The 21,384-nt window shown below is 39.9% G+C and overlaps 38 non-coding genes and 8 pseudogenes across 38 annotated transcripts; all 46 read right to left on the bottom strand.

The window, feature by feature from the left end:
* Positions 1–122: 122 nt before the first annotated feature.
* LOC146013677 (5S ribosomal RNA) lies at positions 123–241 on the bottom strand. Its single transcript, XR_014446649.1, has one exon. It is a non-coding gene; the product is annotated as a 5S ribosomal RNA (ribosomal RNA).
* Positions 242–586: 345 nt separating this feature from the next.
* Positions 587–705, bottom strand: LOC146016667 (5S ribosomal RNA). The gene has a single exon (XR_014449550.1). It is a non-coding gene; the product is annotated as a 5S ribosomal RNA (ribosomal RNA).
* Positions 706–1,050: 345 nt separating this feature from the next.
* LOC146014683 (5S ribosomal RNA) lies at positions 1,051–1,169 on the bottom strand. The gene has a single exon (XR_014447629.1). It is a non-coding gene; the product is annotated as a 5S ribosomal RNA (ribosomal RNA).
* Positions 1,170–1,514: 345 nt separating this feature from the next.
* LOC146011324 (5S ribosomal RNA) lies at positions 1,515–1,633 on the bottom strand (annotated as a pseudogene).
* A 346-nt stretch (positions 1,634–1,979) lies between these two features.
* On the bottom strand, positions 1,980–2,098 carry LOC146013676 (5S ribosomal RNA). Its single transcript, XR_014446648.1, has one exon. It is a non-coding gene; the product is annotated as a 5S ribosomal RNA (ribosomal RNA).
* Positions 2,099–2,443: 345 nt separating this feature from the next.
* Positions 2,444–2,562, bottom strand: LOC146014351 (5S ribosomal RNA). Its single transcript, XR_014447299.1, has one exon. It is a non-coding gene; the product is annotated as a 5S ribosomal RNA (ribosomal RNA).
* Positions 2,563–2,906: 344 nt separating this feature from the next.
* On the bottom strand, positions 2,907–3,025 carry LOC146010985 (5S ribosomal RNA; annotated as a pseudogene).
* A 345-nt stretch (positions 3,026–3,370) lies between these two features.
* On the bottom strand, positions 3,371–3,489 carry LOC146016055 (5S ribosomal RNA). Its single transcript, XR_014448958.1, has one exon. It is a non-coding gene; the product is annotated as a 5S ribosomal RNA (ribosomal RNA).
* Positions 3,490–3,834: 345 nt separating this feature from the next.
* Positions 3,835–3,953, bottom strand: LOC146016938 (5S ribosomal RNA). Its single transcript, XR_014449817.1, has one exon. It is a non-coding gene; the product is annotated as a 5S ribosomal RNA (ribosomal RNA).
* A 346-nt stretch (positions 3,954–4,299) lies between these two features.
* LOC146016049 (5S ribosomal RNA) lies at positions 4,300–4,418 on the bottom strand. The gene has a single exon (XR_014448952.1). It is a non-coding gene; the product is annotated as a 5S ribosomal RNA (ribosomal RNA).
* Positions 4,419–4,763: 345 nt separating this feature from the next.
* Positions 4,764–4,882, bottom strand: LOC146016709 (5S ribosomal RNA). The gene has a single exon (XR_014449591.1). It is a non-coding gene; the product is annotated as a 5S ribosomal RNA (ribosomal RNA).
* A 345-nt stretch (positions 4,883–5,227) lies between these two features.
* Positions 5,228–5,346, bottom strand: LOC146016962 (5S ribosomal RNA). The gene has a single exon (XR_014449840.1). It is a non-coding gene; the product is annotated as a 5S ribosomal RNA (ribosomal RNA).
* A 345-nt stretch (positions 5,347–5,691) lies between these two features.
* LOC146011251 (5S ribosomal RNA) lies at positions 5,692–5,810 on the bottom strand (annotated as a pseudogene).
* A 345-nt stretch (positions 5,811–6,155) lies between these two features.
* Positions 6,156–6,274, bottom strand: LOC146014698 (5S ribosomal RNA). The gene has a single exon (XR_014447644.1). It is a non-coding gene; the product is annotated as a 5S ribosomal RNA (ribosomal RNA).
* A 346-nt stretch (positions 6,275–6,620) lies between these two features.
* LOC146016535 (5S ribosomal RNA) lies at positions 6,621–6,739 on the bottom strand. Its single transcript, XR_014449424.1, has one exon. It is a non-coding gene; the product is annotated as a 5S ribosomal RNA (ribosomal RNA).
* Positions 6,740–7,084: 345 nt separating this feature from the next.
* Positions 7,085–7,203, bottom strand: LOC146016523 (5S ribosomal RNA). The gene has a single exon (XR_014449413.1). It is a non-coding gene; the product is annotated as a 5S ribosomal RNA (ribosomal RNA).
* A 346-nt stretch (positions 7,204–7,549) lies between these two features.
* LOC146015455 (5S ribosomal RNA) lies at positions 7,550–7,668 on the bottom strand. The gene has a single exon (XR_014448376.1). It is a non-coding gene; the product is annotated as a 5S ribosomal RNA (ribosomal RNA).
* Positions 7,669–8,015: 347 nt separating this feature from the next.
* LOC146016511 (5S ribosomal RNA) lies at positions 8,016–8,134 on the bottom strand. Its single transcript, XR_014449402.1, has one exon. It is a non-coding gene; the product is annotated as a 5S ribosomal RNA (ribosomal RNA).
* Positions 8,135–8,480: 346 nt separating this feature from the next.
* Positions 8,481–8,599, bottom strand: LOC146010558 (5S ribosomal RNA; annotated as a pseudogene).
* Positions 8,600–8,944: 345 nt separating this feature from the next.
* On the bottom strand, positions 8,945–9,063 carry LOC146014211 (5S ribosomal RNA). The gene has a single exon (XR_014447162.1). It is a non-coding gene; the product is annotated as a 5S ribosomal RNA (ribosomal RNA).
* A 345-nt stretch (positions 9,064–9,408) lies between these two features.
* On the bottom strand, positions 9,409–9,527 carry LOC146015454 (5S ribosomal RNA). The gene has a single exon (XR_014448375.1). It is a non-coding gene; the product is annotated as a 5S ribosomal RNA (ribosomal RNA).
* Positions 9,528–9,873: 346 nt separating this feature from the next.
* LOC146016500 (5S ribosomal RNA) lies at positions 9,874–9,992 on the bottom strand. Its single transcript, XR_014449391.1, has one exon. It is a non-coding gene; the product is annotated as a 5S ribosomal RNA (ribosomal RNA).
* Positions 9,993–10,338: 346 nt separating this feature from the next.
* Positions 10,339–10,457, bottom strand: LOC146010556 (5S ribosomal RNA; annotated as a pseudogene).
* A 345-nt stretch (positions 10,458–10,802) lies between these two features.
* LOC146011754 (5S ribosomal RNA) lies at positions 10,803–10,911 on the bottom strand (annotated as a pseudogene).
* Positions 10,912–11,256: 345 nt separating this feature from the next.
* LOC146010588 (5S ribosomal RNA) lies at positions 11,257–11,375 on the bottom strand (annotated as a pseudogene).
* Positions 11,376–11,720: 345 nt separating this feature from the next.
* LOC146015360 (5S ribosomal RNA) lies at positions 11,721–11,839 on the bottom strand. Its single transcript, XR_014448284.1, has one exon. It is a non-coding gene; the product is annotated as a 5S ribosomal RNA (ribosomal RNA).
* A 345-nt stretch (positions 11,840–12,184) lies between these two features.
* Positions 12,185–12,303, bottom strand: LOC146016764 (5S ribosomal RNA). The gene has a single exon (XR_014449643.1). It is a non-coding gene; the product is annotated as a 5S ribosomal RNA (ribosomal RNA).
* A 345-nt stretch (positions 12,304–12,648) lies between these two features.
* LOC146016977 (5S ribosomal RNA) lies at positions 12,649–12,767 on the bottom strand. The gene has a single exon (XR_014449854.1). It is a non-coding gene; the product is annotated as a 5S ribosomal RNA (ribosomal RNA).
* Positions 12,768–13,113: 346 nt separating this feature from the next.
* On the bottom strand, positions 13,114–13,232 carry LOC146017362 (5S ribosomal RNA). Its single transcript, XR_014450237.1, has one exon. It is a non-coding gene; the product is annotated as a 5S ribosomal RNA (ribosomal RNA).
* A 345-nt stretch (positions 13,233–13,577) lies between these two features.
* LOC146013675 (5S ribosomal RNA) lies at positions 13,578–13,696 on the bottom strand. The gene has a single exon (XR_014446647.1). It is a non-coding gene; the product is annotated as a 5S ribosomal RNA (ribosomal RNA).
* A 345-nt stretch (positions 13,697–14,041) lies between these two features.
* Positions 14,042–14,160, bottom strand: LOC146015553 (5S ribosomal RNA). Its single transcript, XR_014448471.1, has one exon. It is a non-coding gene; the product is annotated as a 5S ribosomal RNA (ribosomal RNA).
* A 346-nt stretch (positions 14,161–14,506) lies between these two features.
* LOC146015824 (5S ribosomal RNA) lies at positions 14,507–14,625 on the bottom strand. The gene has a single exon (XR_014448733.1). It is a non-coding gene; the product is annotated as a 5S ribosomal RNA (ribosomal RNA).
* A 345-nt stretch (positions 14,626–14,970) lies between these two features.
* Positions 14,971–15,089, bottom strand: LOC146013674 (5S ribosomal RNA). Its single transcript, XR_014446646.1, has one exon. It is a non-coding gene; the product is annotated as a 5S ribosomal RNA (ribosomal RNA).
* A 345-nt stretch (positions 15,090–15,434) lies between these two features.
* On the bottom strand, positions 15,435–15,553 carry LOC146016095 (5S ribosomal RNA). Its single transcript, XR_014448997.1, has one exon. It is a non-coding gene; the product is annotated as a 5S ribosomal RNA (ribosomal RNA).
* A 346-nt stretch (positions 15,554–15,899) lies between these two features.
* On the bottom strand, positions 15,900–16,018 carry LOC146014123 (5S ribosomal RNA). The gene has a single exon (XR_014447078.1). It is a non-coding gene; the product is annotated as a 5S ribosomal RNA (ribosomal RNA).
* A 345-nt stretch (positions 16,019–16,363) lies between these two features.
* Positions 16,364–16,482, bottom strand: LOC146013673 (5S ribosomal RNA). Its single transcript, XR_014446645.1, has one exon. It is a non-coding gene; the product is annotated as a 5S ribosomal RNA (ribosomal RNA).
* Positions 16,483–16,827: 345 nt separating this feature from the next.
* LOC146010296 (5S ribosomal RNA) lies at positions 16,828–16,946 on the bottom strand. Its single transcript, XR_014444811.1, has one exon. It is a non-coding gene; the product is annotated as a 5S ribosomal RNA (ribosomal RNA).
* A 345-nt stretch (positions 16,947–17,291) lies between these two features.
* Positions 17,292–17,410, bottom strand: LOC146010981 (5S ribosomal RNA; annotated as a pseudogene).
* A 344-nt stretch (positions 17,411–17,754) lies between these two features.
* LOC146013087 (5S ribosomal RNA) lies at positions 17,755–17,873 on the bottom strand. The gene has a single exon (XR_014446072.1). It is a non-coding gene; the product is annotated as a 5S ribosomal RNA (ribosomal RNA).
* A 346-nt stretch (positions 17,874–18,219) lies between these two features.
* Positions 18,220–18,338, bottom strand: LOC146014080 (5S ribosomal RNA). Its single transcript, XR_014447037.1, has one exon. It is a non-coding gene; the product is annotated as a 5S ribosomal RNA (ribosomal RNA).
* Positions 18,339–18,684: 346 nt separating this feature from the next.
* LOC146014968 (5S ribosomal RNA) lies at positions 18,685–18,803 on the bottom strand. The gene has a single exon (XR_014447906.1). It is a non-coding gene; the product is annotated as a 5S ribosomal RNA (ribosomal RNA).
* A 345-nt stretch (positions 18,804–19,148) lies between these two features.
* LOC146014338 (5S ribosomal RNA) lies at positions 19,149–19,267 on the bottom strand. The gene has a single exon (XR_014447285.1). It is a non-coding gene; the product is annotated as a 5S ribosomal RNA (ribosomal RNA).
* A 345-nt stretch (positions 19,268–19,612) lies between these two features.
* On the bottom strand, positions 19,613–19,731 carry LOC146016489 (5S ribosomal RNA). Its single transcript, XR_014449380.1, has one exon. It is a non-coding gene; the product is annotated as a 5S ribosomal RNA (ribosomal RNA).
* Positions 19,732–20,077: 346 nt separating this feature from the next.
* LOC146017576 (5S ribosomal RNA) lies at positions 20,078–20,196 on the bottom strand. Its single transcript, XR_014450444.1, has one exon. It is a non-coding gene; the product is annotated as a 5S ribosomal RNA (ribosomal RNA).
* A 345-nt stretch (positions 20,197–20,541) lies between these two features.
* Positions 20,542–20,660, bottom strand: LOC146013672 (5S ribosomal RNA). The gene has a single exon (XR_014446644.1). It is a non-coding gene; the product is annotated as a 5S ribosomal RNA (ribosomal RNA).
* Positions 20,661–21,005: 345 nt separating this feature from the next.
* LOC146013029 (5S ribosomal RNA) lies at positions 21,006–21,124 on the bottom strand. Its single transcript, XR_014446017.1, has one exon. It is a non-coding gene; the product is annotated as a 5S ribosomal RNA (ribosomal RNA).
* Positions 21,125–21,384: the final 260 nt, after the last annotated feature.

Here is a 21,384-nt window from a genome sequence, read left to right as displayed (position 1 = left end):
CTTTATGTGATGGCTATTGTGTCTGTTTGACCTCTTTCAAATGTCTGTACTGGCAATAAAAAGAAAAAAGTTTCCAATTTAAATAGCTAGAGAATAAAAACAATTTGCCTGTAATGTGAAAAAACCTACAGCACCTGGTGTTCCCATGTGGTCTCCCACCCAAGTACTAACCAGGCCCAACACTGCTTAGCTTCCAAGATCAGACGAGATTGGGCCTATCCAATGTGGTATGGCTGTAGGTGAGATACAGGCACTTTTTTGCCCTCTTCTACTTCTATCACCAGGTAAGCTAATAAAAAAGTTTCCTAACTGTATTGGCTTACTGAAAAAAATCATGTGTTGGTAATGTAAAAAGACCTACAGGACATGATATTAGCAGGGGGTCTTAAATGAAACTACTAAAGAGGCTCAACACTGTTTAGCTGCCAAAAGCGGTTGGAATTGGGCCTAAACAGTGTGGTAAGTCTTTAGGTGATGACTATTGTGTCTGTTTGACCTCTTCCAAATGTCTGTGCTGGCAATAAAAAGAAAAAGTTTCCAATTTAAATAGCTAGAGAATAAAAACAATTTGCCAGTAATGTGAAAAAACCTACAGCACCTGGTGTTCCCATGTGGTCTCCCACCCAAATACTAACCAGGCCCAACACTGCTTAGCTTCCAAGATCAGACGAGATTGGGCCTATCCAATGTGGTATTGCTGTAGGTGAGTTAAATCCACTTTTTTGCCCTCTTCTACTTCTATTACCAGGTAAGCTAATACAAAAGTTTCCTAACTGTATTGGCTTACTGAAAAAAATCATGTGTTGGTAATGTAAAAAGACCTACAGGACATGATATTAGCAGGGGGTCTTAAATTAAACTACAAAAGAGGCTCAACACTGTTTAGCTGCCAAAAGCAGTTGGAATTGAGCCTAAACAGTGTGGTAAGTCTTTAGGTGATGGCTATTGTGTCTGTTTGACCTCTTCCAAATGTCTGTGCTGGCAATAAAATGAAAAAGTTTCCAATATAAATAGCTAGAGAATAAAAACAATTTGCCAGTAATGTGAAAAAACCTACAGCACCTGGTGTTCCCATGTGGTCTCCCACCCAAGTACTAACCAGGCCCAACACTGCTTAGCTTCCAAGATCAGACGAGATTGAGCCTATCCAATGTGGTATGGCTGTAGGTGAGTTAAAGCCACTTTTTTGCCCTCTTCTACTTCTATCACCAGGTAAGCTAATACAAAAGTTTCCTAACTGTATTGGCTTACTGAAAAAAATCATGTGTTGGTAATGTAAAAAGACCTACAGGACATGATATTAGCAGGGCGTCTTAAATTAAACTACTAAAGAGGCTCAACACTGTTTAGCTGCCAAAAGCAGTTGGAATTGGGCCTAAACAGTGTGGTAAGTCTTTAGGTGATGGCTATTGTGTCTGTTTGACCTCTTCCAAATGTCTGTACTGGCAATAAAAAGAAAAAGTTTCCAATTTAAATAGCTAGAGAATAAAAACAATTTGCCTGTAATGTGAAAAAACCTACAGCAACTGGTGTTCCCATGTGGTCTCCCACCCAATTACTAACCAGGCCCAACACTGCTTAGCTTCCAAGAACAGACGAGATTGGGCCTATCCAATGTGGTATGGCTGTAGGTGAAATACAGGCACTTTTTTGCCCTCTTCTACTTCTATCACCAGGTAAGCTAATAAAAAAGTTTCCTAACTGTATTGGCTTACTGAAAAAAATCATGTGTTGGTAATGTAAAAAGACCTACAGGACATGATATTAGCAGGGGGTCTTAAATTAAACTACTAAAGAGGCTCAACACTGTTTAGCTGCCAAAAGCAGTTGGAATTGGGCCTAAACAGTGTGGTAAGTCTTTATGTGATGGCTATTGTGTCTGTTTGACCTCTTCCAAATGTCTGTACTGGCAATAAAAAGAAAAAAGTTTCCAATTTAAATAGCTAGAGAATAAAAACAATTTGCCTGTAATGTGAAAAAACCTACAGCACCTGGTGTTCCCATGTGGTCTCCCACCCAAGTACTAACCAGGCCCAACACTGCTTAGCTTCCAAGATCAGACGAGATTGGGCCTATCCAATGTGGTATGGCTGTAGGTGAGATACAGGCACTTTTTTGCCCTCTTCTACTTCTATCACCAGGTAAGCTAATAAAAAAGTTTCCTAACTGTATTGGCTTACTGAAAAAAATCATGTGTTGGTAATGTCAAAAGACCTACAGGACATGATATTAGCAGGGGGTCTTAAATTAAACTACTAAAGAGGCTCAACACTGTTTAGCTGCCAAAAGCAGTTGGAATTGGGCCTAAACAGTGTGGTAAGTCTTTAGGTGATGGCTATTGTGTCTGTTTGACCTCTTCCAAATGTCTGTGCTGGCAATAAAAAGAAAAAGTTTCCAATTTAAATAGCTAGAGAATAAAAACAATTTGCCAGTAATGTGAAAAAACCTACAGCACCTGGTGTTCCCATGTGGTCTCCCACCCAAGTACTAACCTGGCCCAACACTGCTTAGCTTCCAAGATCAGACGAGATTGAGCCTATCCAATGTGGTATGGCTGTAGGTGAGTTAAATTCACTTTTTTGCCCTCTTCTACTTCTATCACCAGGTAAGCTAATACAAAAGTTTCCTAACTGTATTGGCTTACTGAAAAAAATCATGTGTTGGTAATGTAAAAAGACCTACAGGACATGATATTAGCAGGGCGTCTTAAATTAAACTACTAAAGAGGCTCAACACTGTTTAGCTGCCAAAAGCAGTTGGAATTGGGCCTAAACAGTGTGGTAAGTCTTTAGGTGATGGCTATTGTGTCTGTTTGACCTCTTCCAAATGTCTGTACTGGCAATAAAAAGAAAAAGTTTCCAATTTAAATAGCTAGAGAATAAAACAATTTGCCAGTAATGTGAAAAAACCTACAGCACCTGGTGTTCCCATGTGGTCTCCCACCCACGTACTAACCAGGCACAACACTGCTTAGCTTCCAAGATCAGACGAGATTGGGCCTATCCAATGTGGTATGGCTGTAAGTGAGATACAGGCACTTTTTTGCCCTCTTCTACTTCTATCACCAGGTAAGCTAATAAAAAAGTTTCCTAACTGTATTGGCTTACTGAAAAAAATCATGTGTTGGTAATGTAAAAAGACCTACAGGACATGATATTAGCAGGGGGTCTTAAATTAAACTACTAAAGAGGCTCAACACTGTTTAGCTGCCAAAAGCAGTTGGAATTGGGCCTAAACAGTGTGGTAAGTCTTTAGGTGATGGCTATTGTGTCTGTTTGACCTCTTCCAAATGTCTGTGCTGGCAATAAAAAGAAAAAGTTTCCAATTTAAATAGCTAGAGAATAAAAACAATTTGCCAGTAATGTGAAAAAACCTACAGCACCTGGTGTTCCCATGTGGTCTCCCACCCAAGTACTAACCAGGCCCAACACTGCTTAGCTTCCAAGATCACACGAGATTGGGCCTATCCAATGTGGTATGGCTATAGGTGAGTTAAAAGCACTTTTTTGCCCTCTTCTACTTCTATCACCAGGTAAGCTAATACAAAAGTTTCCTAACTGTATTGGCTTACTGAAAAAAATCATGTGTTGGTAATGTAAAAAGACCTACAGGACATGATATTAGCAGGGGGTCTTAAATTAAACTACAAAAGAGGCTCAACAATGTTTAGCTGCCAAAAGCAGTTGGAATTGAGCCTAAACAGTGTGGTAAGTCTTTAGGTGATGGCTATTGTGTCTGTTTGACCTCTTCCAAATGTCTGTGCTGGCAATAAAAAGAAAAAGTTTCCAATTTAAATAGCTAGAGAATAAAAACAATTTGCCAGTAATGTGAAAAAACCTACAGCACCTGGTGTTCCCAGGTGGTCTCCCACCCAAGTACTAACCAGGCCCAACACTGCTTAGCTTCCAAGATCAGACAAAATTGGGCCTATCCAATGTGGTATGGCTGTAGGTGAGATACAGGCACTTTTTTGCCCTCTTCTACTTCTATCACCAGGTAAGCTAATAAAAAAGTTTCCTAACTGTATTGGCTTACTTAAAAAAAATCATGTGTTGGTAATGTAAAAAGACCTACAGGACATGATATTAGCAGGGGGTCTTAAAATAAACTACTAAACAGGCTCAACACTGTTTAGCTGCCAAAAGCAGTTGGAATTGGGCCTAAACAGTGTGGTAAGTCTTTAGGTGATGGCTATTGTGTCTGTTTGACCTCTTCCAAATGTCTGTACTGGCAATAAAAAGAAAAAGTTTCCAATTTAAATAGCTAGAGAATAAAAACAATTTGCCTGTAATGTGAAAAAACCTACAGCACCTGGTGTTCCCATGTGGTCTCCCACCCAAGTACTAACCAGGCCCAACACTGCTTAGCTTCCAAGATCAGACGAGATTGGGCCTATCCAATTTGGTATGGCTGTAGGTGAGATACAGGCACTTTTTTGCCCTCTTCTACTTCTATCACCAGGTAAGCTAATAAAAAAGTTTCCTAACTGTATTGGCTTACTGAAAAAAATCATGTGTTGGTAATGTAAAAAGACCAACAGGACATGATATTAGCAGGGGGTCTTAAATTAAACTACAAAAGAGGCTCAACACTGTTTAGCTGCCAAAAGCAGTTATAATTGAGCCTAAACAGTGTGGTAAGTCTTTAGGTGATGGCTATTGTGTCTGTTTGACCTCTTCCAAATGTCTGTGCTGGCAATAAAAAGAAAAAGTTTCCAATATAAATAGCTAGAGAATAAAAACAATTTGCCAGTAATGTGAAAAAACCTACAGCACGTGGTGTTCCCATGTGGTCTCCCACCCAAGTACTAACCAGGCCCAACACTGCTTAGCTTCCAAGATCAGACGAGATTGGGCCTATCCAATGTGGTATGGCTGTAGGTGAGTTAAAGGCACTTTTTTGCCCTCTTCTACTTCTATCACCAGGTAAGCTAATACAAAAGTTTCCTAACTGTATTGGCTTACTGAAAAAAATCATGTGTTGGTAATGTAAAAAGACCTACAGGACATGATATTAGCAGGGGGTCTTAAATTAAACTACTAAAGAGGCTCAACACTGTTTAGCTGCCAAAAGCAGTTGGAATTGGGCCTAAACAGTGTGGTAAGTCTTTAGGTGATGGCTATTGTGTCTGTTTGACCTCTTCCAAATGTCTGTGCTGGCAATAAAAAGAAAAAGTTTCCTATTTAAATAGCTAGAGAATAAAAACAATTTGCCAGTAATGTGAAAAAACCTACAGCACCTGGTGTTCCCATGTGGTCTCACACCCAAGTACTAACCAGGCCCAACACTGCTTAGCTTCCAAGATCAGACGAGATTGGGCATATCCAATGTGGTATGGCTGTAGCTGAATTAAAGCCACTTTTTTGCCCTCTTCTACTTCTATCACCAGGTAAGCTAATACAAAAGTTTCCTAACTGTATTGGCTTACTGAAAAAAATCATGTGTTGGTAATGTAAAAAGACCTACAGGACATGATATTAGCAGGGGGTCTTAAATTAAACTACAAAAGAGGCTCAACACTGTTTAGCTGCCAAAAGCAGTTGGAATTGAGCCTAAACAGTGTGGTAAGTCTTTAGGTGATGGCTATTGTGTCTGTTTGACCTCTTCCAAATGTCTGTGCTGGCAATAAAAAGAAAAAGTTTCCAATATAAATAGCTAGAGAATAAAAACAATTTGCCAGTAATGTGAAAAAACCTACAGCACCTGGTGTTCCCATGTGGTCTCCCACCCAAGTGCTAACCAGGCCCAACACTGCTTAGCTTCCAAGATCAGACGACATTGGGCCTATCCAATGTGGTATGGCTGTAGGTGAGTTAAAGGCACTTTTTTGCCCTCTTCTACTTCTATCACCAGGTAAGCTAATACAAAAGTTTCCTAACTGTATTGGCTTACTGAAAAAAATCATGTGTTGGTAATGTAAAAAGACCTACAGGACATGATATTAGCAGGGGGTCTTAAATTAAACTACAAAAGAGGCTCAACACTGTTTAGCTGCCAAAAGCAGTTGGAATTGAGCCTAAACATTGTGGTAAGTTTTTAGGTGATGGCTATTGTGTCTGTTTGACCTCTTCCAAATGTCTGTGCTGGCAATAAAAAGAAAAAGTTTCCAATTTAAATAGCTAGAGAATAAAAACAATTTGCCAGTAATGTGAAAAAACCTACAGCACCTGGTGTTCCCAGGTGGTCTCCCACCCAAGTACTAACCAGGCCCAACACTGCTTAGCGTCCAAGATCAGACGAGATTGGGCCTATCCAATGTGGTATGGCTGTAGGTGAGAAACAGGCACTTTTTTGCCCTCTTCTACTTCTATCACCAGGTAAGCTAATAAAAAAGTTTCCTAACTGTATTGGCTTACTTAAAAAAAATCATGTGTTGGTAATGTAAAAAGACCTACAGGACATGATATTAGCAGGGGGTCTTAAATTTAACTACTAAACAGGCTCAACACTGTTTAGCTGCCAAAAGCAGTTGGAATTGGGCCTAAACAGTGTGGTAAGTCTTTAGGTGATGGCTATTGTGTCTGTTTGACCTCTTCCAAATGTCTGTGCTGGCAATAAAAAGAAAAAGTTTCCAATATAAATAGCTAGAGAATAAAAACAATTTGCCAGTAATGTGAAAAAACCTACAGCACCTGGTGTTCCCAGGTGGTCTCCCACCCAAGTACTAACCAGGCCCAACACTGCTTAGCTTCCAAGATCAGACGAGATTGGGCCTATCCAATGTGGTATGGCTGTAGGTGAGATACAGGCACTTTTGTGTCCTCTTCTACTTCTATCACCAGGTAAGCTAATACAAAAGTTTCCTAACTGTATTGGCTTACTGAAAAAAATCATGTGTTGGTAATGTAAAAAGACCTACAGGACATGATATTAGCAGGGGGTCTTAAATTAAACTACAAAAGAGGCTCAACACTGTTTAGCTGCCAAAAGCAGTTGGAATTGAGCCTAAACAGTGTGGTAAGTCTTTAGGTGATGGCTATTGTGTCTGTTTGACCTCTTCCAAATGTCTGTGCTGGCAATAAAAAGAAAAAGTTTCCAATATAAATAGCTAGAGAATAAAAACTATTTGCCAGTAATGTGAAAAAACCTACAGCACCTGGTGTTCCCAGGTGGTCTCCCACCCAAGTACTAACCAGGCCCAACACTGCTTAGCTTCCAAGATCAGACGAGATTGGGCCTATCCAATGTGGTATGGCTGTAGGTGAGTTAAAGGTACTTTTTTTGCCCTCTTCTACTTCTATCACCAGGTAAGCTAATACAAAAGTTTCCTAACTGTATTGGCTTACTGAAAAAAATCATGTGTTGGTAATGTAAAAAGACCTACAGGACATGATATTAGCAGGGGGTCTTAAATTAAACTACAAAAGAGGCTCAACACTGTTTAGCTGCCAAAAGCAGTTGGAATTGAGCCTAAACAGTGTGGTAAGTCTTTAGGTGATGGCTATTGTGTCTGTTTGACCTCTTCCAAATGTCTGTGCTGGCAATAAAAAGAAAAAGTTTCCAATATAAATAGCTAGAGAATAAAAGCAATTTGCCAGTAATGTGAAAAAACCTACAGCACCTGGTGTTCCCAGGTGGTCTCCCACCCAAGTACTAACCAGGCCCAACACTGCTTAGCTTCCAAGATCAGACAAGATTGGGCCTATCCAATGTGGTATGGCTGTAGGTGAGATACAGGCACTTTTTTGCCCTCTTCTACTTCTATCACCAGGTAAGCTAATACAAAAGTTTCCTAACTGTATTGGCTTACTGAAAAAAATCATGTGTTGGTAATGTAAAAAGACCTACAGGACATGATATTAGCAGGGGGTCTTAAATTAAACTACAAATGAGGCTCAACACTGTTTAGCTGCCAAAAGCAGTTGGAATTGAGCCTAAACAGTGTGGTAAGTCTTTAGGTGATGGCTATTGTGTCTGTTTGACCTCTTCCAAATGTCTGTGCTGGCAATAAAAAGAAAAAAAGTTTCCAATTTAAATAGCTAGAGAATAAAAACAATTTGCCAGTAATGTGAAAAAACCTACAGCACCTGGTGTTCCCAGGTGGTCTCCCACCCAAGTACTAACCAGGCCCAACACTGCTTAGCTTCCAAGATCAGACGAGATTGGGCCTATCCAATGTGGTATGGCTGTAGGTGAGATACAGGCACTTTTTTGCCCTCTTCTACTTCTATCACCAGGTAAGCTAATAAAAAAGTTTCCTAACTGTATTGGCTTACTTAAAAAAAATCATGTGTTGGTAATGTAAAAAGACCTACAGGACATGATATTAGCAGGGGGTCTTAAATTTAACTACTAAACAGGCTCAACACTGTTTAGCTGCCAAAAGCAGTTGGAATTGGGCCTAAACAGTGTGGTAAGTCTTTAGGTGATGGCTATTGTGTCTGTTTGACCTCTTCCAAATGTCTGTGCTGGCAATAAAAATAAAAAGTTTCCTATTTAAATAGCTAGAGAATAAAAACAATTTGCCAGTAATGTAAAAAAACCTACAGCACCTGGTGTTCCCATGTGGTCTCCCACCCAAGTGCTAACCAGGCCCAACACTGCTTAGCTTCCAAGATCAGACGAGATTGGGCCTATACATTGTGGTATGGCTGTAGGTGAGTTAAAGGCACTTTTTTGCCCTCTTCTACTTCTATCACCAGGTAAGCTAATACAAAAGTTTCCTAACTGTATTGGCTTACTGAAAAAAATCATGTGTTGGTAATGTAAAAAGACCTACAGGACATGATATTAGCAGGGGGTCTTAAATTAAACTACAAAAGAGGCTCAACACTGTTTAGCTGCCAAAAGCAGTTGGAATTGAGCCTAAACAGTGTGGTAAGTCTTTAGGTGATGGCTATTGTGTCTGTTTGACCTCTTCCAAATGTCTGTGCTGGCAATAAAAAGAAAAAGTTTCCAATATAAATAGCTAGAGAATAAAAACAATTTGCCAGTAATGTGAAAAAACCTACAGCACCTGGTGTTCCCATGTGGTCTCCCACCCAAGTACTTACCAGGCCCAACACTGCTTAGCTTCCAAGATCAGACGAGATTGGGCCTATCCAATGTGGTATGGCTGTAGGTGAGTTAACGGCACTTTTTTGCCCTCTTCTACTTCTATCACCAGGTAAGCTAATACAAAAGTTTCCTAACTGTATTGGCTTACTGAAAAAAATCATGTGTTGGTAATGTAAAAAGACCTACAGGACATGATATTAGCAGGGGGTCTTAAATTAAACTACAAAAGAGGCTCAACACTGTTTAGCTGCCAAAAGCAGTTGGAATTGAGCCTAAACAGTGTGGTAAGTCTTTAGGTGATGGCTATTGTGTCTGTTTGACCTCTTCCAAATGTCTGTGCTGGCAATAAAAAGAAAAAGTTTCCAATATAAATAGCTAGAGAATAAAAGCAATTTGCCAGTAATGTGAAAAAACCTACAGCACCTGGTGTTCCCAGGTGGTCTCCCACCCAAGTACTAACCAGGCCCAACACTGCTTAGCTTCCAAGATCAGACAAGATTGGGCCTATCCAATGTGGTATGGCTGTAGGTGAGATACAGGCACTTTTTTGCCCTCTTCTACTTCTATCACCAGGTAAGCTAATACAAAAGTTTCCTAACTGTATTGGCTTACTGAAAAAAATCATGTGTTGGTAATGTAAAAAGACCTACAGGACATGATATTAGCAGGGGGTCTTAAATTAAACTACAAATGAGGCTCAACACTGTTTAGCTGCCAAAAGCAGTTGGAATTGAGCCTAAACAGTGTGGTAAGTCTTTAGGTGATGGCTATTGTGTCTGTTTGACCTCTTCCAAATGTCTGTGCTGGCAATAAAAAGAAAAAAGTTTCCAATTTAAATAGCTAGAGAATAAAAACAATTTGCCAGTAATGTGAAAAAACCTACAGCACCTGGTGTTCCCAGGTGGTCTCCCACCCAAGTACTAACCAGGCCCAACACTGCTTAGCTTCCAAGATCAGACGAGATTGGGCCTATCCAATGTGGTATGGCTGTAGGTGAGATACAGGCACTTTTTTGCCCTCTTCTACTTCTATCACCAGGTAAGCTAATAAAAAAGTTTCCTAACTGTATTGGCTTACTTAAAAAAAATCATGTGTTGGTAATGTAAAAAGACCTACAGGACATAATATTAGCAGGGGGTCTTAAATTTAACTACTAAACAGGCTCAACACTGTTTAGCTGCCAAAAGCAGTTGGAATTGGGCCTAAACAGTGTGGTAAGTCTTTAGGTGATGGCTATTGTGTCTGTTTGACCTCTTCCAAATGTCTGTGCTGGCAATAAAAATAAAAAGTTTCCTATTTAAATAGCTAGAGAATAAAAACAATTTGCCAGTAATGTAAAAAAACCTACAGCACCTGGTGTTCCCATGTGGTCTCCCACCCAAGTGCTAACCAGGCCCAACACTGCTTAGCTTCCAAGATCAGACGAGATTGGGCCTATACATTGTGGTATGGCTGTAGGTGAGTTAAAGGCACTTTTTTGCCCTCTTCTACTTCTATCACCAGGTAAGCTAATACAAAAGTTTCCTAACTGTATTGGCTTACTGAAAAAAATCATGTGTTGGTAATGTAAAAAGACCTACAGGACATGATATTAGCAGGGGGTCTTAAATTAAACTACAAAAGAGGCTCAACACTGTTTAGCTGCCAAAAGCAGTTGGAATTGAGCCTAAACAGTGTGGTAAGTCTTTAGGTGATGGCTATTGTGTCTGTTTGACCTCTTCCAAATGTCTGTGCTGGCAATAAAAAGAAAAAGTTTCCAATTTAAATAGCTAGAGAATAAAAACAATTTGCCAGTAATGTGAAAAAACCTACAGCACTTGGTGTTCCCCCACCCAAGTACTAACAAGGCCCAACACTGCTTAGCTTCCAAGATCAGACGAGATTGGGCCTATCCAATGTGGTATGGCTGTAGGTGAGAAACAGGCACTTTTTTGCCCTCTTCTACTTCTATCACCAGGTAAGCTAATAAAAAAGTTTCCTAACTGTATTGGCTTACTGAAAAAAATCATGTGTTGGTAATGTAAAAAGACCTACAGGACATGATATTAGCAGGGGGTCTTAAATTAAACTACTAAAGAGGCTCAACACTGTTTAGCTGCCAAAAGCAGTTGGAATTGGGCCTAAACAGTGTGGTAAGTCTTTAGGTGATGGCTATTGTGTCTGTTTGACCTCTTCCAAATGTCTGTGCTGGCAATAAAAAGAAAAAGTTTCCAATTTAAATAGCTAGAGAATAAAAACAATTTGCTAGTAATGTGAAAAAACCTACAGCTCCTGGTGTTCCCATGTGGTCTCCCACCCAAGTACTAACCAGGCCCAACACTGCTTAGCTTCCAAGATCAGACGAGATTGGGCCTATCCAATGTGGTATGGATGCAGGTGAGTTAAAGGCACTTTTTTGCCCTCTTCTACTTCTATCAACAGGTAAGCTAATACAAAAGTTTCCTAACTGTATTGGCTTACTGAAAAAAATCATGTGTTGGTAATGTAAAAAGACCTACAGGACATGATATTAGCAGGGGGTCTTAAATTAAAATACAAAAGAGGCTCAACACTGTTTAGCTGCCAAAAGCAGTTGGAATTGAGCCTAAACAGTGTGGTAAGTCTTTAGGTGATGGCTATTGTGTCTGTTTGACCTCTTCCAAATGTCTGTGCTGGCAATAAAAAGAAAAAGTTTCCAATTTAAATAGCTAGAGAATAAAAACAATTTGCCTGTAATGTGAAAAAACCTACAGCACCTGGTGTTTCCAGGTGGTCTCCCACCCAAGTACTAACCAGGCCCAACACTGCTTAGCTTCCAAGATCAGACGAGATTGGGCCTATCCAATGTGGTATGGCTGTAGGTGAGATACAGTCACTTTTTTGCCCTCTTCTACTTCTATCACCAGGTAAGCTAATACAAAAGTTTCCTAACTGTATTGGCTTACTGAAAAAAATCATGTGTTGGTAATGTAAAAAGACCTACAGTACATGATATTAGCAGGGGGTCTTAAATTAAACTACAAAAGAGGCTCAACACTGTTTAGCTGCCAAAAGCAGTTGGAATTGAGCCTAAACAGTGTGTTAAGTCTTTAGGTGATGGCTATTGTGTCTGTTTGACCTCTTCCAAATGTCTGTGCTGGCAATAAAAAGAAAAAGTTTCCAATATAAATAGCTAGAGAATAAAAACAATTTGGCAGTAATGTGAAAAAACCTACAGCACCTGGTGTTCCCATGTGGTCTCCCACTCAAGTACTAACCAGGCCCAACACTGCTTAGCTTCCAAGATCAGACAAGATTGGGCCTATCCAATGTGGTATGGCTGTAGGTGAGTTAAAGCCACTTTTTTGCCCTCTTCTACTTCTATCACCAGGTAAGCTAATACAAAAGTTTCCTAACTGTATTGGCTTACTGAAAAAAATCATGTGTTGGTAATGTAAAAAGACCTACAGGACATGATATTAGCAGGGGGTCTTAAATTAAACTACTAAAGAGGCTCAACACTGTTTAGCTGCCAAAAGCAGTTGGAATTGGGCCTAAACAGTGTGGTAAGTCTTTAGGTGATGGCTATTGTGTCTGTTTGACCTCTTCCAAATGTCTGTGCTGGCAATAAAAAGAAAAAGTTTCCAATTTAAATAGCTAGAGAATAAAAACAATTTGCTAGTAATGTGAAAAAACCTACAGCACCTGGTGTTCCCATGTGGTCTCCCACCCAAGTACTAACCAGGCCCAACACTGCTTAGCTTCCAAGATCAGACGAGATTGGGCCAATCCAATGTGGTATGGATGTAGGTGAGTTAAAGGCACTTTTTTTGCCCTCTTCTACTTCTATCACCAGGTAAGCTAATACAAAAGTTTCCTAACTGTATTGGCTTACTGAAAAAAATCATGTGTTGGTAATGTAAAAAGACCTACAGGACATGATATTAGCAGGGGGTCTTAAATTAAACTACAAAAGAGGCTCAACACTGTTTAGCTGCCAAAAGCAGTTGGAATTGAGCCTAAACAGTGTGGTAAGTCTTTAGGTGATGGCTATTGTGTCTGTTTGACCTCTTCCAAATGTCTGTGCTGGCAATAAAAAGAAAAAGTTTCCAATATAAATAGCTAGAGAATAAAAACAATTTGCCTGTAATGTGAAAAAACCTACAGCACCTGGTGTTCCCATGTGGTCTCCAACCTAAGTACTAACCAGGCCCAACACTGCTTAGCTTCCAAGATCAGACGAGATTGGGCCTATCCAATGTGGTATGGCTGTAGGTGAAATACAGGCACTTTTTTGCCCTCTTCTACTTCTATCACCAGGTAAGCTAATGAAAAAGTTTCCTAACTGTATTGGCTTACTGAAAAAAATCATGTGTTGGTAATGTAAAAAGACCTACAGGACATGATATTAGCAGGGGGTCTTAAATTAAACTACTAAAGAGGCTCAACACTGTTTAGCTGCCAAAAGCAGTTGGAATTAAGCCTAAACAGTGTGGTAAGTCTTTAGGTGATGGCTATTGTGTCTGTTTGACCTCTTTCAAATGTCTGTACTGGCAATAAAAAGAAAAAGTTTCCAATTTAAATAGCTAGAGAATAAAAACAATTTGCCTGTAATGTGAAAAAACCTACAGCACCTGGTGTTCCCATGTGGTCTCCCACCCAAGTACTAACCAGGCCCAACACTGCTTAGCTTCCAAGATCAGACGAGATTGGGCCTATCCAATGTGGTATGGCTGTAGGTGAGTTAAAGCCACTTTTTTGCCCTCTTCTACTTCTATCACCAGGTAAGCTAATACAAAAGTTTCCTAACTGTATTGGCTTACTGAAAAAAATCATGTGTTGGTAATGAAAAAAGACCTACAGGACATGATATTAGCAGGGGGTCTTAAATTAAACTACAAAAGAGGCTCAACACTGTTTAGCTGCCAAAAGCAGTTGGAATTGAGCCTAAACAGTGTGGTAAGTCTTTAGGTGATGGCTATTGTGTCTGTTTGACCTCTTCCAAATGTCTGTGCTGGCAATAAAAAGAAAAAGTTTCCAATATAAATAGCTAGAGAATAAAAACAATTTGCCAGTAATGTGAAAAAACTTACAGCACCTGGTGTTCCCATGTGGTCTCCCACCCAAGTACTAACCAGGCCCAACACTGCTTAGCTTCCAAGATCAGACGAGATTGGGCCTATCCAATGTGGTATGGCTGTAGGTGAGTTAAAGGCACTTTTTTTGCCCTCTTCTACTTCTATCACCAGGTAAGCTAATCCAGAAGTTTCCTAACTGTATTGGCTTACTGAAAAAAATCATGTGTTGGTAATGTAAAAAGACCTACAGGACATGATATTAGCAGGGGGTCTTAAATTAAACTACAAAAGAGGCTCAACACTGTTAAGCTGCCAAAAGCAGTTGGAATTGAGCCTAAACAGTGTGGTAAGTCTTTAGGTGATGGCTATTGTGTCTGTTTGACCTCTTCCAAATGTCTGTGCTGGCAATAAAAAGAAAAAGTTTCCAATATAAATAGCTAGAGAATAAAAACAATTTGCCAGTAATGTGAAAAAACCTACAGCACCTGGTGTCCCCAGGTGGTCTCCCACCCAAGTACTAACCAGGCCCAACACTGCTTAGCTTCCAAGATCAGACGAGATTGGGCCTATCCAATGTGGTATGGCTGTAGGTGATATACAGGCACTTTTTTGCCATCTTCTACTTCTATCACCAGGTAAGCTAATAAAAAAGTTTCCTAACTGTATTGGCTTACTGAAAAAAATCATGTGTTGGTAATGTAAAAAGACCTACAGGACATGATATTAGCAGGGGGTCTTAAATTAAACTACTAAAGAGGCTCAACACTGTTTAGCTGCCAAAAGCAGTTGGAATTGGGTCTAAACAGTGTGGTAAGTCTTTAGGTGATGGCTATTGTGTCTGTTTGACCTCTTCCAAATGTCTGTGCTGGCAATAAAAAGAAAAAGTTTCCAATTTAAATAGCTAGAGAATAAACACAATTTGCCAGTAATGTGAAAAAACCTACAGCACCTGGTGTTCCCATGTGGTCTCCCACCCAAGTACTAACCAGGCCCAACACTGCTTAGCTTCCAAGATCAGACGAGATTGGGCCTATCCAATGTGGTATGGCTGTAGGTGAGTTAAAGCCACTTTTTTGCCCTCTTCTACTTCTATCACCAGGTAAGCTAATACAAAAGTTTCCTAACTGTATTGGCTTACTGAAAAAAATCATGTGTTGGTAATGTAAAAAGACCTACAGGACATGATATTAGCAGGTGGTCTTAAATTAAACTACAAAAGAGGCTCAACACTGTTTAGCTGCCAAAAGCAGTTGGAATTGAGCCTAAACAGTGTGGTAAGTCTTTAGGTGATGGCTATTGTGTCTGTTTGACCTCTTCCAAATGTCTGTGCTGGCAATAAAAAGAAAAAGTTTCCAATATAAATAGCTAGAGAATAAAAACAATTTGCCAGTAATGTGAAAAAACCTACAGCACCTGGTGTTCCCATGTGGTCTCCCACCCAAGTACTAACCAGGCCTAACACTGCTTAGCTTCCAAGATCAGACGAGATTGGGCCTATCCAATGTGGTATGGCTGTAGGTGAGTTAAAGGCACTTTTTTGCCCTCTTCTACTTCTATCACCAGGTAAGCTAATACAAAAGTTTCCTAACTGTATTGGCTTACTGAAAAAAATCATGTGTTGGTAATGTAAAAAGACCTACAGGACATGATATTAGCAGGGGGTCTTAAATTAAACTACAAAAGAGGCTCAACACTGTTTAGCTGCCAAAAGCAGTTGGAATTGAGCCTAAACAGTGTGGTAAGTCTTTATGTGATGGCTATTGTGTCTGTTTGACCTCTTCCAAATGCCTGTGCTGGCAATAAAAAGAAAAAAGTTTCCAATATAAATAGCTAGAGAATAAAAACAATTTGCCAGTAATGTGAAAAAACCTACAGCACCTGGTGTTCCCATGTGGTCTCCCACCCAAGTACTAACCAGGCCCAACACTGCTTAGCTTCCAAGATCAAACGAGATTGGGCCTATCCAATGTGGTATGGCTGTAGGTGAGTTAAATGCACTTTTTTGCCCTCTTCTACTTCTATCACCAGGTAAGCTAATACAAAAGTTTCCTAACTGTATTGGCTTACTGAAAAAAATCATGTGTTGGTAATGTAAAAAGACCTACAGGACATGATATTAGCAGGGGGTCTTAAATTAAACTACTAAAGAGGCTCAACACTGTTTAGCTGCCAAAAGCAGTTGGAATTGGGCCTAAACAGTGTGGTAAGTCTTTAGGTGATGGCTATTGTGTCTGTTTGACCTCTTCCAAATGTCTGTGCTGGCAATAAAAAGAAAAAGTTTCCTATTTAAATAGCTAGAGAATAAAAACAATTTGCCAGTAATGTGAAAAAACCTACAGCACCTGGTGTTCCCATGTGGTCTCCCACCCAAGTACTAACCAGGCCCAACACTGCTTAGCTTCCAAGATCAGACGAGATTGGGCCTATCCAATGTGGTATGGCTGTAGGTGAGTTAAAGCCACTTTTTTGCCCTCTTCTACTTCTATCACCAGGTAAGCTAATACAAAAGTTTCCTAACTGTATTGGCTTACTGAAAAAAATCATGTGTTGGTAATGTAAAAAGACCTACAGGACATGATATTAGCAGGGGGTCTTAAATTAAACTACAAAAGAGGCTCAACACTGTTTAGCTGCCAAAAGCAGTTGGAATTGAGCCTAAACAGTGTGGTAAGTCTTTAGGTGATGGCTATTGTGTCTGTTTGACCTCTTCCAAATGTCTGTGCTGGCAATAAAAAGAAAAAGTTTCCAATATAAATAGCTAGAGAATAAAAACAATTTGCCAGTAATGTGAAAAAACCTACAGCACCTGGTGTTCCCATGTGGTCTCCCACCCAAGTACTAACCAGGCCTAACACTGCTTAGTTTCCAAGATCAGACGAGGTTGGGCCTATCCAATGTGGTATGGCTGTAGGTGAGTTAAAGGCACTTTTTTGCCCTCTTCTACTTCTATCACCAGGTAAGCTAATACAAAAGGTTCCTAACTGTATTGGCTTACTGAAAAAAATCATGTGTTGGTAATGTAAAAAGACCTACAGGACATGATATTAGCAGGGGGTCTTAAATTAAACTACAAAAGAGGCTCAACACTGTTTAGCTGCCAAAAGCAGTTGGAATTGAGCCTAAACAGTGTGGTAAGTCTTTAGGTGATGGCTATTGTGTCTGTTTGACCTCTTCCAAATGTCTGTGCTGGCAATAAAAATAAAAAGTTTCCAATATAAATAGCTAGAGAATAAAAACAATTTGCCAGTAATGTGAAAAAACCTACAGCACCTGGTGTTCCCATGTGGTCTCCCACCCAAGTTTTAACCAGGCCCAACACTGCTTAGCTTCCAAGATCAGACGAGATTGGGCCTATCCAATGTGGTATGGCTGTAGGTGAGTTAAAGGCACTTTTTTGCCCTCTTCTACTTCTATCACCAGGTAAGCTAATACAAAAGTTTCCTAACTGTATTGGCTTACTGAAAAAAATCATGTGTTGGTAATGTAAAAAGACCTACAGGACATGATATTAGCAGGGGGTCTTAAATTAAACTACAAAAGAGGCTCAACACTGTTTAGCTGCCAAATCAGTTGTAATTGAGCCTAAACAGTGTGGTAAGTCTTTAGGTGATGGCTATTGTGTCTGTTTGACCTCTTCCAAATGTCTGTGCTGGCAATAAAAAGAAAAAGTTTCCAATTTAAATAGCTAGAGAATAAAAACAATTTGCCTGTAATGTGAAAAAACCTACAGCACCTGGTGTTCCCAGGTGGTCTCCCACCCAAGTACTAACCTGGCCCAACACTGCTTAGCTTCCAAGATCAGACGAGATTGGGCCTATCCAATGTGGTATGGCTGTAGGTGAGACACAGGCACTTTTTTGCCCTCTTCTACTTCTATCACCAGGTAAGCTAATAAAAAAGTTTCCTAACTGTATTGGCTTACTGAAAAAAATCATGTGTTGGTAATGTAAAAAGACCTGCAGGACATGATATTAGCAGGGGGGTCTTAAATTAAACTACTAAAGAGGCTCAACACTGTTAAGCTGCCAAAAGCAGTTGGAATTGGGCCTAAACAGTGTGGTAAGTCTTTAGGTGATGGCTATTGTGTCTGTTTGACCTCTTCCAAATGTCTGTGCTGGCAATAAAAAGAAATAGTTTCCAATTTAAATAGCTAGAGAATAAAAACAATTTGCCTGTAATGTGAAAAAACCTACAGCACCTGGTGTTCCCAGGTGGTCTCCCACCCAAGTACTAACCAGGCCCAACACTGCTTAGCTTCCAAGATCAGACGAGATTGGGCCTATCCAACGTGGTATGGCTGTAGGTGAGACACAGGCACTTTTTTGCCCTCTTCTACTTCTATCACCAGGTAAGCTAATAAAAAAGTTTCCTAACTGTATTGGCTTACTGAAAAAAATCATGTGTTGGTAATGTAAAAAGACCTGCAGGACATGATATTAGCAGGGGGGTCTTAAATTAAACTACTAAAGAGGCTCAACACTGTTAAGCTGCCAAAAGCAGTTGGAATTGGGCCTAAACAGTGTGGTTAGTCTTTAGGTGATGGCTATTGTGTCTGTTTGACCTCTTCCAAATGTCTGTGCTGGCAATAAAAATAAATAGTTTCCAATTTAAATAGCTAGAGAATAAAAACAATTTGCCTGTAATGTGAAAAAACCTACAGCACCTGGTGTTCCCAGGTGGTCTCCCACCCAAGTACTAACCAGGCCCAACACTGCTTAGCTTCCAAGATCAGACGAGATTGGGCCTATCCAATGTGGTATAGCTGTAGATGAGATACAGGCACTTTTTTGCCCTCTTCTACTTCTATCACCAGGTAAGCTAATAAAAAAGTTTCCTAACTGTATTGGCTTACTGAAAAAAATCATGTGTTGGTAATGTAAAAAGACCTACAGGACATGATATTAGCAGGGGGTCTTAAATTAAACTACTAAAGAGGCTCAACACTGTTTAGCTGCCAAAAGCAGTTGGAATTGGGCCTAAACAGTGTGGTAAGTCTTTAGGTGATGGCTATTGTGTCTGTTTGACCTCTTCCAAATGTCTGTGCTGGCAATAAAAAGAAAAAGTTTCCTATTTAAATAGCTAGAGAATAAAAACAATTTGCCAGTAATGTGAAAAAACCTACAGCACCTGGTGTTCCCATGTGGTCTCCCACCCAAGTACTAACCAGGCCCAACACTGCTTAGCTTCCAAGATCAGACGAGATTGGGCCTATCCAACGTGGTATGGCTGTAGGTGAGTTAAAGGCACTTTTTTGCCCTCTTCTACTTCTATCACCAGGTAAGCTAATACAAAAGTTTCCTAACTGTATTGGCTTACTGAAAAAAATCATGTGTTGGTAATGTAAAAAGACCTACAGGACATGATATTAGCAGGGGGTCTTAAATTAAACTACAAAAGAGGCTCAACACTGTTTAGCTGCCAAAAGCAGTTGGAATTGAGCCTAAACAGTGTGGTAAGTCTTTAGGTGATGGCTATTGTGTCTGTTTGACCTCTTCCAAATGTCTGTGCTGGCAATAAAAAGAAAAAGTTTCCAATATAAATAGCTAGAGAATAAAAACAATTTGCCTGTAATGTGAAAAAACCTACAGCACCTGGTGTTCCCAGGTGGTCTCCCACCCAAGTACTAACCAGGCCCAACACTGCTTAGCTTCCAAGATCAGACGAGATTGGGCCTATCCAATGTGGTATGGCTGTAGGTGAGCTAAAGCCACTTTTTTGCCCTCTTCTACTTCTATCACCAGGTAAGCTAATACAAAAGTTTCCTAACTGTATTGGCTTACTGAAAAAAATCATGTGTTGGTAATGTAAAAAGACCTACAGGACATGATATTAGCAGGGGGTCTTAAATTAAACTACAAAAGAGGCTCAACACTGTTTAGCTGCCAAAAGCAGTTGGAATTGAGCCTAAACAGTGTGGTAAGTCTTTAGGTGATGGCTATTGTGTCTGTTTGACCTCTTCCAAATGTCTGTGCTGGCAATAAAAATAAAAAAGTTTCCAATATAAATAGCTAGAGAATAAAAACAATTTGCCAGTAATGTGAAAAAACCTACAGCACCTGGTGTTCCCATGTGGTCTCCCACCCAAGTACTAACCAGGCCCAACACTGCTTAGCTTCGAAGATCAGACGAGATTGGGCCTATCCACTGTGGTATGGCTGTAGGTGAGTTAAAGGCACTTTTTTGCCCTCTTCTACTTCTATCACCAGGTAAGCTAATACAAAAGTTTCCTAACTGTATTGGTTTACTGAAAAAAATCATGTGTTGGTAATGTAAAAAGACCTACAGGACATGATATTAGCAGGGGGTCTTAAATTAAACTACAAAAGAGGCTCAACACTGTTTAGCTGCCAAAAGCAGTTGTAATTGAGCCTAAACAGTGTGGTAAGTCTTTAGGTGATGGCTATTGTGTCTGTTTGACCTCTTCCAAATGTCTGTGCTGGCAATAAAAAGAAAAAGTTTCCAATTTAAATAGCTAGAGAATAAAAACAATTTGCCTGTAATGTGAAAAAACCTACAGCACCTGGTGTTCCCATGTGGTCTCCCACCCAAGTACTAACCAGGCCCAACACTGCTTAGCTTCCAAGATCAGACGAGATTGGGCCTATCCAATGTGGTATGGCTGTAGGTGAGTTAAAGGCACTTTTTTGCCCTCTTCTACTTCTATCACCAGGTAAGCTAATACAAAAGTTTCCTAACTGTATTGGCTTACTGAAAAAAATCATGTGTTGGTAATGTAAAAAGACCTACAGGACATGATATTAGCAGGGGGTCTTAAATTAAACTACTAAAGAGGCTCAACACTGTTTAGCTGCCAAAAGCAGTTGGAATTGGGCCTAAACAGTGTGGTAAGTCTTTAGGTGATGGCTATTGTGTCTGTTTGACCTCTTCCAAATGTCTGTACTGGCAATAAAAAGAAAAAGTTTCCAATTTAAATAGCTAGAGAATAAAAACAATTTGCCTGTAATGTGAAAAAACCTACAGCACCTGGTGTTCCCATGTGGTCTCCCACCCAAGTACTAACCAGGCCCAACACTGCTTAGCTTCCAAGATCAGATGAGATTGGGCCTATCCAATGTGGTATGGCTGTAGGTGAGATACAGGCACTTTTTTGCCCTCTTCTACTTCTATCACCAGGTAAGCTAATAAAAAAGTTTCCTAACTGTATTGGCTTACTGAAAAAAATCATGTGTTGGTAATGTAAAAAGACCTACAGGACATGATATTAGCAGGGGGTCTTAAATTAAACTACTAAAGAGGCTCAACATTGTTTAGCTGCCAAAAGCAGTTGGAATTGGGCCTAAACAGTTTGGTAAGTCTTTAGGTGATGGCTATTGTGTCTGTTTGACCTCTT

The sequence above is a fragment of the Crinia signifera genome, chromosome 6 (assembly GCF_055691185.1).
Source record: "Crinia signifera chromosome 6, ASM5569118v1, whole genome shotgun sequence".
NCBI classification, from domain to species: domain Eukaryota; kingdom Metazoa; phylum Chordata; class Amphibia; order Anura; family Myobatrachidae; genus Crinia; species Crinia signifera.
Note: the sequence above shows the minus strand (reverse complement) of the source record. Positions and strands in the feature narration are given on the sequence as shown.